Source organism: Tyto alba, unplaced genomic scaffold (assembly GCF_018691265.1).
Source record: "Tyto alba isolate M040663 unplaced genomic scaffold, T.alba_DEE_v4.0 Super-Scaffold_21, whole genome shotgun sequence".
In the NCBI taxonomy this organism is placed as follows: domain Eukaryota; kingdom Metazoa; phylum Chordata; class Aves; order Strigiformes; family Tytonidae; genus Tyto; species Tyto alba.
In genome coordinates, this window is record NW_024881295.1 from 21,573,321 (window position 1) to 21,586,134 (window position 12,814).

Consider the following 12,814-nt stretch of genomic DNA (forward strand, 5'->3'; position numbering starts at 1 on the left):
GTCCTGGCTGTGTCCCCTCCCAGCTCCCTGTGCACCCCCAGCCTCTGCTGACAGGGCAGCATGAGAAGCTGAAAAGTCCCTGACTTAGCGTGAGCCCTGCTCAGCAACAGCTAAAACATTGGTGCGTTATTAACAGTATTCTCATCCTAAATCCGAAACCCAGCTACTAGGAAGAAAATTAACTTTATTCCAGCCAAAATCAGGACAGAGAGTTAATGGGGACAAGTGTTTTCCTTAAACTTTGCGAGGAAGGAGGGCTACTGTTCCAGGCTCACTCTAAGGCTGTAGGGTACTGGCAGTCTTCACCAGTGTCCTGCTACTGGGGAAAACCTCTCCTAATCCTGGACGCGGAAGGACATTTCTGCTGTGCAAACGACATGAGTGGCCAGCACCGGTCCTGACCCCCCTGGTTTCCAGAAGAGCACAGCTTTTTCTTTCTGGAGGCCCTGGGGGTGGTATTGCTGTGGCCAGCACAGAAAGCTTTAAGGTTTGCTACACCCAAGCCTTGTTGCTTTCTCGTTCTTCTGAAATCACACTTAACAAGAGTAAAGATGAAAGTAAATGTAAATGAGAATTTGTTTACATAGCGTAAATGTTGGCAATGCAATTACAGTGAATTTAGAGGCAGAACTAAGAAGAAAACTGTTCTTTTATCCACCCATACTTAAATGAACTCAAAGAGGTTTTTCTCTGTGCAGCGAAAAACGTTTAACCAAATTTGTTGCTTGGGATCCTTTTTGGGTATAACATTTACAACTAATTTATTCTCTGTGGTTCCATTTAGAATGTAATTTAATCAAAATGATGATTTCAATCTTTTCCCAAGGGTTTGACTCCCATCTGCCACCTCGCTTTCAGAAACACATACATGTTTTGGGCATGGCTAGGTGAAACTTCTGCCTAGATGATAAAGAGGCTCTGTTAGCAGCCCTCTTTAACTATAAAGAAACTCCTGATTTACTGTAAGCAAAATATTCTTGTTGGCCTGGTACAGTCTCATCCATAGCTCGAGGCTAAAAGCTTTTTTCAAAAGTTGAAACTTACCTTTGTATCAATGTTAAAGTGTATATTTGCCTCTAACTCTGCAATCCTATTTCAAATAAGCGGGTATGTGAAGTGTGTATGCGCAGCACATTTAGTGCTTGTTTTTGTCTGGCACAGCTGCCAGTATTAAACATATTGGTGTGATAATGTGTTAGTCCCTGTCCCTTGTGATAGGTATAATGTGATTTAATAAATATTCAGATTTTGAAGTGAAACTTCCTAACAGACATGGTGTCTCCCAGAATACATCAGAAAATGCTGGATATGGACAGTGATTTAGTTGTTTTGGTTTTGTTTGGGTTTTTTGGTGTGCATTTTTTGAAATTGTTTTGGTTTTTATTCGTTCTTTTCTTCTTTTTCTGATTACACAATTTACATGGAAATAAACACGTTGCTAGTTTAGGGTTAATCTGTTCCTGATACTCACTGTTTATTTGCCTCAGAAGCTCAGTCATAATCTTTTATTTGCAAACTTAATTGTCTTCATAGCAACTAATTGTGATTTATTAATAATACTACTAGTAGTAATTGAAACATAGCAATCGGGAAGGTATACTATGTACCAGACGTGTTGATAAAATTGTTTCTGAATAAAATGTCTTTCAAATCTTTTTGAGGAAGCAACAAGTGGTCTTAAGGTAATGATTGTACAGGGAGATGGGAGCTTTCCTAGACTCTTCCTACACCACAGACTGTGTTTAGATAGTTGTACAAAATTTATTTTATGCAGTGCCTGAACCAAAACTCATTGAAAACATTGATTTCAGTAGTCTTGGGATCAAGCCCTTGTTTAAGCAATTTCTAAACCCACTGTCAAGCAGTCATTCAGATTTTACATCTTTCATAAGACAAGAATTTAATTAAAAATAAACAAACTAATTAGATTTAAATCTGCTGTTGTGATGAGGAACAGGATATTGAAGATTAAGGATTGTGTTTGACTGTGGAATTTATTCAATAGTCCTATAAATTCACTGAGGAACAGATTTCTAGTACACATTGAATAAACAGGCTTCAATAATTTAAAGAACTTATTCCTAGAGTCCACAAATCCAAAGTCTCATACATTTGCTTTAATGATGGGGAAGGCAGAGCTAATCAGGACTGGATTTTGCCATGTAAATCCCAGGGATTATAGGAGCCCTCTCTGACTTGATACTTTACATCACTCTTCCCTGTAAAGCCTGTAGAAGTGGGGCAGGAGGCCTAGAAAACACCTCAACAGTCACCTTGAAATATTTTTCTACTTATGACTTTTTTGTGGGTTGGAGGTGGGAAGCGAGAGTCTTCTGGGGCCTGTGGAGAGAAAACCATGAGATTTTTGAGAACACACACATGCCAGAAAGGCTATGAGAAATCTGCCTCTGAACTTGCAGGTCTCGTCTGCTCAAGGCAGCTGCTCTTCTTGTGCAGTTCACTTCTCCCTTGAGGTCCTCAGCAGTTGCTCTTAGCAGCAATAACTGCAAAGCACGAGGGACTGCTGGTAATGCCCCAGCATGTGCTTGCGATACAAAAAACATGCTCTGCCTCAGCTTGTGGAGCTGCCACTGTGGCTCCTGGCAGGACTGTGCTAGTGTCGAGTTCCCTCCTAACACTTACATGATAGAAGAGATTAAAAATAAATAAATAAATAAATAGATAGATAGATAGATAGATAGATAGATAGATAGATAGATAGATAGATAGATAGATAAATAAATAAAGGTGGTGGATTCATGACATTTCTTGGAGAAATAAATACCCACACAAGTGACTCTGGGCAATAAGATCCTACAGGAAGCATTTACTCTGTACAGAGGGCTCTCTTCCAATAGCCTGCCCCAAGAAGTCCCACCGATCCTTCGTGCCATGACAAGGTCAAGGACTTGACCGATGCACAACATGTGGCTCCTTTTCCAGGCTGCTGCTTTAATACGCAGGAAAGGGAACCTGTCCAGAGATTAGGCTGCCAGCCTTGAACTTGGGAAATGGGATTCAGTTTTCTCTTCTGAAGTTGATTACTTATAAGACCTGAGGGAAATAATTTAGTGTCAGATTCTTCAAGGTATAACGCCTATTTGTTTTCCATGGAAATTGGTTAAGGTTAGATGACAAGTATCTTGACATTCTCCAAGGGGCATTTGAATTTGTACCTGAAAAATGGAGAAGAGATGACTCATATACTTGATAAATGTACTAACGATTGTGAAGTTGTCATACCTAATAGGTATAGAAGTAATAAATTACTGCAAATAGGACTACATAGTTTCTGATGCTAATTTGACCTTTCCATCAAGACGTTTTTGGCTGTAAAGTTGAACTTCTTGTAATATTGAGATCAGTGGTGTATTTTATTATTGACTTCTGTGGATCCACTTACTCTTTAAGGGATTTTATTCTTATTTATATTTCTTTTCCTGCAATAATTGAAATACCGACATCACTGAGCCTGTAAGTTAGCCATACAAAAGAAACACTTGTCATCGGTCAAGGCAATGATGAGTTTGTCCAGATGGAAAAATATTGTACCGTGCAGATGGCACACAGGCACCCAATGGCTACGTTTTTCTCTAGAGCTTGAGAGATTTATATTCAATCATCCTCTCAGGACTAGATGCAGTCTAGCCAGGATAAAGTGATGCTCTTAATACACTTCTCAGAAGGGCTTTCGTTGCTTTAGCTCTTCGAGTGAGTTCATTCAGGGGCTCTGTGTGACCTGATATTGTTCCACGAAGATGTATCCCGAGACACTGGACAGAGTTCAATGTTGAAAATAAGGATTACATGTGGCCACAAGCTAACCACTTTCTGCTTGAGGCTTTACTGACTGAAAAGTGGACGGCTTCTGCCTCTGAAACCTCTCAGAAACTGTTAGTTGTTTTATTCCTTTCATTTGACCTCTGCTGTTTGCCACTTTTTCCTTCTGTGGTTGTCCTCTTCTACCTCTCAGACACTAATTTTCTGCCTCTTCTCCTTTCAGGCACCAATTAGCATTGCTTCCTCTTCATTTCACTGTGCACAGGTACCACAAGAAACACCACTAGTAGGAGAAATTACAACTGCACAAAACACTTCTTATTCTTTACTTGCTGCTCAAAAATCAATAGAAGAAAAGTGGTATAAGATTTCCTCTGACTATATTTTTTTATTTTTTGCTACTGAATATAAATAAAATTAAATTGGTTGATTTATACCTTTTCCACCCAAGATGCATTGACTTAATGTCCACATAGAATTAAATGCTCTGATCGTGATGAATCAAGAGAATCCTCAACCTTGTCTTCTGTGAATTTTAAGAAAGGAATATTTATTTTTCTTGCGTACTTTCAGTCTAGAAAAGAAATTATTGTGTGGTACCACTTGCCTTGTGCTGAATCAATCACAGGAAATAAATAGTGGTGTCAAACTGCCTCTTTTTAGATCTTTGGTACTTTATCTCACCTTACAGACGTGAGCAGTTTCTGGGCAAGTGACAGATTGCTACAGACTGGCCAGCACAGGTTCCAGGCGCCCAAAAGCCAGTGCAATGCACTCATGGCCAATCAAACAAGTCAACTCTCAGCATTCATTTTCCGTAAGTGATTTCAGCATCAAGCCAATAGGATCTGCTAGTAACAGATGGGCAGTTGTTGTAATGAAGGAACCCTGATTTAACCATTTTCCTCATATTAACCATTGTTCTTCGTGTCCAGAGTCGGTCAGACTCTGACCTCCAAGGGCTGTTGTTGGAGAGGGGCAGTTAGTTACACCTTTGTCTGCAAAGGCTGCGAGGAGAGAGAGAATTAAGGGGGCCAGCAGGACAAGCAATAAAAAATTCTACAAAAAGGAAAAATGCATATGTGCGGAGTTTCCCAGACTGCCTTAACGTTGTACGTGTTCAATAGTCAGAATTATTCTGTGAATAATTTATGCAAACATATTCCACTGCTACAACCATTTCACTGAGTATTTGTTATTTTGGGGCTTGTGGTTGGTCACCTATTTCTGTGTGATGGTTACCAGTCTCTGCACATGTGATTCTTATGCGTGGCTCTTTTGGGTGAATATATTTTACCATTTTCCAAGATTTCCCTATGTGTAAATACATTTTGCTTTCAGCAGTGTGCACGTAAATCCCAAAGAGAGATAAAGGATTGCAAATATTGTCAGGAGGAATGTCAGTACCAGTGCAACGCATCTCTTTGGCATTTCTATTTTTTTTTTTTTAATGGTGCTCCGTTTGTAATAACTGCACTTCCAAGATGCTAGGAGCCTACCCCTCAAAGTTACTCCCTGAGTCAATTTTGGGGAGTGCCTGGAGGGGTGCCTGAAGTCCTCCCAGCAGTGAGCAACCCGGCAGCACTGAGTCTCTAGCCCTCGCTAGTCCATGAAGCAAAAAGCTGTGCTATAAAGCCCAAAGGCTGATTCTGCACACCACAGCACAGAGCCCACCTGGCTGCAGGAATTAAAACACTTGGGGAAGGGGTTTTATTTTGATTTACAAAACCATTAAAAACGCAGTGATTTTCCTGCTTCCTTCCTCTCCACGTGTTATTACGTCCTTGCTCTCAGTTAGATTTATCCATTGGGGGTGGGAAAAAAAAAAAAAAAAAAAAAATCATGTGGCCATGGCTTCTCATTTCTCTGCCCTATCATGTCCACTCACTGTCCTGGAAGCTTGGAGGCTTCTCTGATGCAATTTTTTGCCGTCCAGCACCAGGCAATAAAAGTCCCTGTTGCAGCTGCGCGGCGCCGGCCGGCCCCCAGGAAGCCACATGCAGGGCTGCAGGCGAAAGGGGCATTAATAAGCCTGGTGAATTTTCAGTTTTCTCCGAAGGCGAATTTAGCTGCGTTCTCTCCCGCTGTGCAAAATGATAATGAGGCAATCGGCCGTAAACAGGTGCAGCGAGGAGCGGCTCAGCGTTCGGCACGCCTTCGCACTCCATTGCCACGCTCAGCGTCTGAATCTTAATGTCAGTCTAGAAAGAGTGACAGGATAATAATTCCCACCTCACGTTAAGGTAGGAACCTGTTAAATTCAGAACCTTCTGGAATTAATGCCGTTCTTTTCAGAGGCTCGTTGCGTTTGCCAAGCGTCGTTTCAGGAATTCCTCGAGCAAGGAAATGCATCTTTAGAAAGTATTTGTGTAATGAATTGTTTACTCATTTTCTGAAGTTTTATACCATTTTATAAATCTTTAAGTACTTAGAGGTTTTGTGGAATTATTTATTTATTTTTTTTTTTACTAGTTCACATTTTAAATTATTTTTTTTTTAAAAACCCTGCATTCTGTCTACCTGTAGCCCGACTTGGTGCTGTGGTCTCAATCAGCTTGTGGGGGAAGGCTGGAGCAGCAAACCCCCACATGCATTAACATGTGCACGTGTACACCGCTCTATAACTCTGGTTTATTTAAGCCATAGACAAAAAGATAACACTTGATGGGTAGTGGCTGTGTTTCAGTAGGACCAGTGCCCCTTCGCCGCCGAAGGGGTAAGTGTTGGCTGGGCTTGGCGCTGTTACTGCCTGGGCGAGGGGGTGGCACAGTGCAGGGGCACCTCCTCTTGTTCTGCTCTTCCTGTCTTCCTAATCTTGGCGAGGGAATTTTTTGATTCTTCCTCTGCATTTTCACCTTACAGGAGATGTTTTATACCTGTATCAGATCTTTGGTCCCTTTTTTATGGCTTCTTTGCTGTGCCGTAAAGCAAGCCCTGCCCAGCTCTCAGGGTTGCATTCCTTTACTGACCATCCTTGACCACTTTGTGCTTTTACCTCTGGAGTCACCCTGTGCCTGTACTTCCGAGGCCTCTGTTGTCATCCTATGGGTGTATTCTCAGGAGCTCCCGTGACCACCTGCTCAAAAAATGCTAAAAAGAAAGAAAAGATACAAAACCTCATATTTGTTTGTGTCTCAATCCAGGAAACTTCTACTCAGCTTTAAATATATGCTGAAGTACCTTTTTCAGTATTTTTTTTTAAGTTGTCACTGGAATGACATCTTTTCCTCTTCCTCTTTGAAAAAAAATTATCTGATCTTTTCTCTGCTCTTTGTGCCTAGAAACTTCCACAGGAAGCTCTTGTGCTGAGAAACATATGTACACACGACTCAAAAACCATCTGCTGCTCTGTCACCTGAAAGACTTTCCACAGAAAGCCAATTCACAATTTATAGTAGAGATTTTTGTCACGTTCGGAAGTTGTAGCTCTTTACCTCAGCTCTGCCAAGGGGAAGATGCTTTTCCTGGACCAAAGAGCCTCAAATCTAGTTTTAGTACTGCAGGTAGCAATTCACATGCTTAGCTTGGGCAACAGCTGCTCTGTACCTGGTACTCTGGTCATGCAGTGCCTTGGATGCCGCGTCCCTCTGCAGCTCCAGCAATGAGTGCTTGACTTCTTGCCTGCCTCAAGCCCAAGCCCGCAGTTCCCTCCTGCCCTTTTGGGATGCAGCGAGGACACCCCTCGGCAGCCTGACCCGCCTGTTACAAGTAACTAGTAATGCTGTCCTGGGTTGAGTGAGTGGTGGAGTTTTTTGGCAGCAGGGGAGGGGGCTATCGGGGTGGCCCCCTGTGAGAAGCTTCTCAAAGCTCCCCCAGCTCCAAGCCAGCTCCACTTCTGTTTGGGAAATTGAGCCCATCAGCTGTGCCTCTGCGATAACGTATTTAAGAAGGGACGTGGTGACGGGCAGTCGGACTTGTGAGGAGGAGTTGCTGCAGCTGCATGAACACCAAGGTCAGTGGAGGAACAGAGGAAGAAAGGAGGGGGGAGGTGTGCTGGAGCAGAGACCCCCCTGTATCCTGTGGGGAGACGGCAGGGCGGCCCCCCCCTGCCACCCGTGAAGATCTACGGTGGAGCAGACAGTGATTTACAGTCTGTTGTTCCTGCTCGGCTGATCAAGGTTCTGTGCCCGAAGAAGGCCGGGGTCTCATGGGAAAAGGCAGCCCCGCTGCTGTAATTCAGCGCTGGGAGGATTGCAGCATGCGGGGGAGTCCCACGCCGGAGCAGCTCGGGAAGGGCTGCAGCCGTGGGAGGGAATCCAGTCGGAGGAAGTTAGTGACCCATGACGGAGCAGTGCGGGGAACGCTGCGGCCTGTGGGAGGAATTCAAGTCAGAGAAAGTTTGTGGAGGACTGTCTGCTGTGAGAGGGGGACCACGATGGAGCAGGGGGTAACAAGTTCCGGACACTCCCCTCACCGAAGATGAAGGAAGTGGCAGCGCTGCCTGCACCCCCCATTCCCTGCCCCTGCGCCACTGGGGGAGGAGGCAGAGATATCGGGAGCAGAACTGAGCCCGGGAAGAAGGGAGGGGTGGGGGGAAGGTGTTCTCAAGATGTGGCAATGCTTCTCACTGTCCTACTCTGTTATGTGTTGTTAGTGTCTGTAATAAATATATGGGGTTTTTTTTCTTCCCCTAACGAGTCTGCCTTTTGCTCGTGATCATAAAAGGGGGATTCTCCCCCATCCCAGTCCTATCTTGAACCCCAAGCCTGGCTCTCTGTCCCTTCTCATTGCCGGAGGGGAAGGGAGAGAGAGGTGCTGCATTGTGGTTGGCTGTCAATCAGGCCTAAACCACAACAAACACCAATAGGAATATAAATAGTCTTCCTGCCTATTTTCAAGACTTCTATAAGCAACAGTTTAAATGCAGCCCCATTGCCATAGCACTTCGAAAGGTGCTCCTCGTAGCCAGCGGTCAGGTAAGGAAGCAAGTCCCTGGGGTGAAGGTTCCTCCTCTGTGCAGCGGCACTCCCATTGCAGTGGCATCGTGTAAGCTACGTGGGACAGACGCCGTGGACAAAGTGTATCCAGAAGGCAAAAAACCCCTGTGATTCCAGATTGAAGGACACAGAGGTAATTTAGTTCTGGCAAGCCCACTGTCTAAAGGGAGGGGCTACAAACTCAGCTTTCCTGCTCTTTCACTCATGGCAACACTGGGAATAGATGCTACTTCTGGGGAGAAGGTCCTTAAGACTTTAATCTGTGTTCATTACCAAAGAATGTGTCTTCGAAAATAGATATTCAGATATCATGCTCTCTGAACAAGTGAAATTGTCTTCCACTTTCAGTACCGTATTAAGGACGTTATCTGCGACTCTTCAGTTTAAAAAGAGAAAAGCTCAATAAATACAAAAATATTTTTCTGTCTTTTATTTAGGATTTGTTGCAAAGCAGCTGCCCAGGGTGCCAGACCCACGGTGGGTGAATCCGAGATACAGCCTGGCTGTAGAGTTTGGACTTATGCTTTCATTATAAGGCTGAAATACATGAAGTGAAACCCTCACCTGTTGTGTGTGCCATGTGCCGAATAATAAATGGACATACCATCATGTTTCTAAATCTGAACTTGTTGTTTTGGGGAACAACAGCTTACAGTGGTGTGGGAAGGGGTGTGAGGATGCCAGTGTGTGCATGTTACCTAGATTCCCGTAAAATTTTCTTTCCAGTAACTTGTTGCCCTCTATCCATATTTTAGCCAATGGCTACAGTGTTGTTGACTTTTGACAGGAGTAATTCTGCTTTAATACTGCCTTACTGTGTACCACGTGAAATATTTTTAATAGTATATGACTAAGCATAGACTTACAGTATGTACCATTACACATTTGAAAGTTAGTCTGCCACCATCCTAAATATGAAAAAGCAGATGTTGCCCTATTAGGTCCTCTTTCTCCCTGCTTCATCTTTGGACCTTTTAGTAAACTGTAGCATACTGATTTGAGCTTCACCAGACCATAATATGTTGTTCTAAATCACTTTATCCCCTTTCAGGTGGTCTTAAGCAAGTCTTAATATCATTGTCAAAGCGCTTGGCTGTCACATGTGTCGTCCAAAGGACTAATAACCGCTGAAAATATTGCAATTTATTATATTACTCAGAGTTTTCATGCCAGTACAGCAATAATGTTCTTAAGCTCTTGCATGAGTATAAAAATGCTACACTCCCTGTCTTTAATTCATCATTTCTGTTATTGCTCCATTGCTTCTCTCGTTTACTGTTGGGTCAGGAGGACTATTTCTGTTTTGGCTGTAGTATACGCTGCATTTGACTGATGTTTTCATGAAACGCTTAACTGGCAGGTTTGACTGGGTGCTTTTCAAAGAGATCTCTTTTATTGGTGCTTACTTTATTCGTTTATTTATTTCTACATAAGATAGAGCCATTCCCTGATGGAGCCATAGCAGAGAGCATGAAGCAGGCGTGAAGCTGCCCTGAACCTTGCAGTAAACTCTGTTCTCAGTGCTCCAAGCCCTAGATGTGGGCCATCATCAAAATGGGGACAGATTATTGCTGCTGGAAGCAGAGTGCTGTGAGGACACCTCCTGCTTTAATAACTGCTCTGTTGGCTCCCGTTCGTTATTCTTTATCTGTGCTCTGTCTACCTATATTTTCTGATGAAGACAATACAGGATTTTTTTTTTTTTTTTACCTCTGAGAGATGAGCTCTAAATACTTAGGTTTGCCAAATGCACATGAAAGGGACTGAAACGTGTTTCCACTCGTGCTGCTCTTCCTGATGCCAGCAGCAGTTCACGGATCCCCGCGGTGGCGGCAGGAACGGCCACAGGAGCCACACGAACGGGAGCAGAGAGAGCAGCAAGAGGCTGTGCCCGTCCCATGAACCGTCACGTCTTGCCTCATGGAGAACATTCAGCATTAAAAGTGAGGGCACACAGAAACTGAAAGGACTTCAGATAACTTTACAGCCAAAATGACTTATGTCTTTTAAAATGAAGTATGTTGTAGCACTGCACTAATAAATAACCTGCGAAGGCCAGGACAATACTTCTGCTGGCAAAAGGCAGTCACTGTTTGTCAGTGAAGTCAATTTTTAAAAAAGTTTTGGGGAGCACCTGTCTGACTCACTAGCAGTATATCATTGGTACGTGTGGCCAGAAGCCTGGGGAGAAAAAGCAAAGGACTGAGGGAGAGGAAACTTCCACCATCTTTGGGTTCTAGACACAGAGATGATAATCCAGAATCCTTCATGTGTAGCATTGCATCGTTTCTCTTGTATTTCCTTCAGCGGTCAGGAAGCACAAACCAGAATACAGCTGCTTTGGATTAATCTGATGCTTCAGCGTCTTCATTTTGCTATGATAAAATGATGTTACCTTGGAATCATTTAATTCAATGACTCTAATAGATCCAGGCAAATACTGCTTTGGGTTTTTTTTTTTTGTTCAGAGGCCAAACCAAAAAAGCAGGAAAAAAATGTCTTGGCTCATTTTCTAAAGTTTTCTTTGGCAAAATGAAACCAAAAAAACTCATTGTGCCAAAACCCTGAGTGAACCAAAATGTTTCATTCCACCAAAATTTAATGGTTTGTGTCCTGATTATGATTTTGTGTGTCCTGACTTTTGTGTCCTCTTGTATTTTTTTATTTTTTAAATTGAATGATACTTTGAACAAATAAGTTGAAACGTTTTATTTGCAAACCGTTGGAATGGAAGGATTTGCCATCCTCAAAAATCTGTTCCTGTACTCTTCTTTCAGCCAAGAATTTAGCAGAATTGAACCTGAATTTACTCTTCCTCATTGGTTTTGTTTTGTTTTTTTTTTTTTTTTTCTTCTTTTTTTTTTTTTTTTTTTTTTTAGATTTACTGCTTGTGGAATAACATCCCCAGAACTTTTCCTCTTGTTATTGAACTGATTCTTGAATTTTCTTTCTGCCCTATCAGTGAAATATTCTCCTAATTTTACAGGTTTCCTTTTGACTTTGTTTTTTTTTTCTGATGAAGAACATTTCAGTTTTGTTCCTTGATGATCCAAAAGTTCCTGCCATTTGCTCTGTGTCACTGTTAAGATCCATCATTAGCTGTGCCTTGGCCCTCCCCTGCTTATTCTGTAATAGAGTTACAGACGAACAGAGTGAGGCAAATTCTGTCTGTGCCTTTGTAGAACGGACACTGCTGTCAATACCCTTTCCTCACAGTCTTGCTTTGATTTTTTTTTTTTTTTTTTTTTTCCCCCAAAACCTTTCCCTTTTCATTAAGGAACGTTCAGTTAAAGCACAAGTGTGAAACTGTACAAGGAGAGATGAATCAAAGATTTATATTTAGATTGGCATGTTGCATGCTCTTGAAACACATCTTGCCTTGAGGATGCTTGGCTCTGCCAAGGAAGCCTGCAGTCCTCCAGGCAAGAGTCCACCTCTGCCCAGAAACATTTCTGTTGCTGTTTGTTTGTTCCTTGGCCCAGAAGCTCGGTAATCTGGGCTTTTCCCAAAGTACATGTACTTGTGGGCACAGGCCACTGTAGTGCATCCAGTGCATTTGGAAGATGTCTCTTTTCTGGTTTTATTATGGAAATAATAATTCTCACCAAGAATTTCCAGTTAACTTCTCTCCAAAGCCGGAATCTGGGGTTATTTCCCAAGCTCTGCACAACTGATATCCTTCCATCCATCCACCTTCAATCTTCTGCATGTGAATTATAAGCATCCAGTAAACAGTGTGATTAAAATGAAATTATTTTGGGAGGATGAATGCTATTTCCTAAAGGCTTATAATTTGCCCCTTCCAACCTTGAAAAAGTGACCCTTTTGAATGAGGTTTTCTAAAAGTCTGCTTTGTCTGCAAAAGTGAGTTTTAAATATTCCCGTAAAAACGCTTTATTTCCTGTGCCATGTGCATGAAAACATACTCTTTAGTTTGTTGGGGCACGGGAAGTTGAGGTTTGAAAATAACGCCGCATTTATATATAGAGCTAAATAGGCTTGAAAATAATCCTTGTAAGAATTTTATTTGCATGACCAAAATTAATCAAGAACTGATTGTTTGAAAACTACAGTACGGTATGTCAGTAATACTTTAA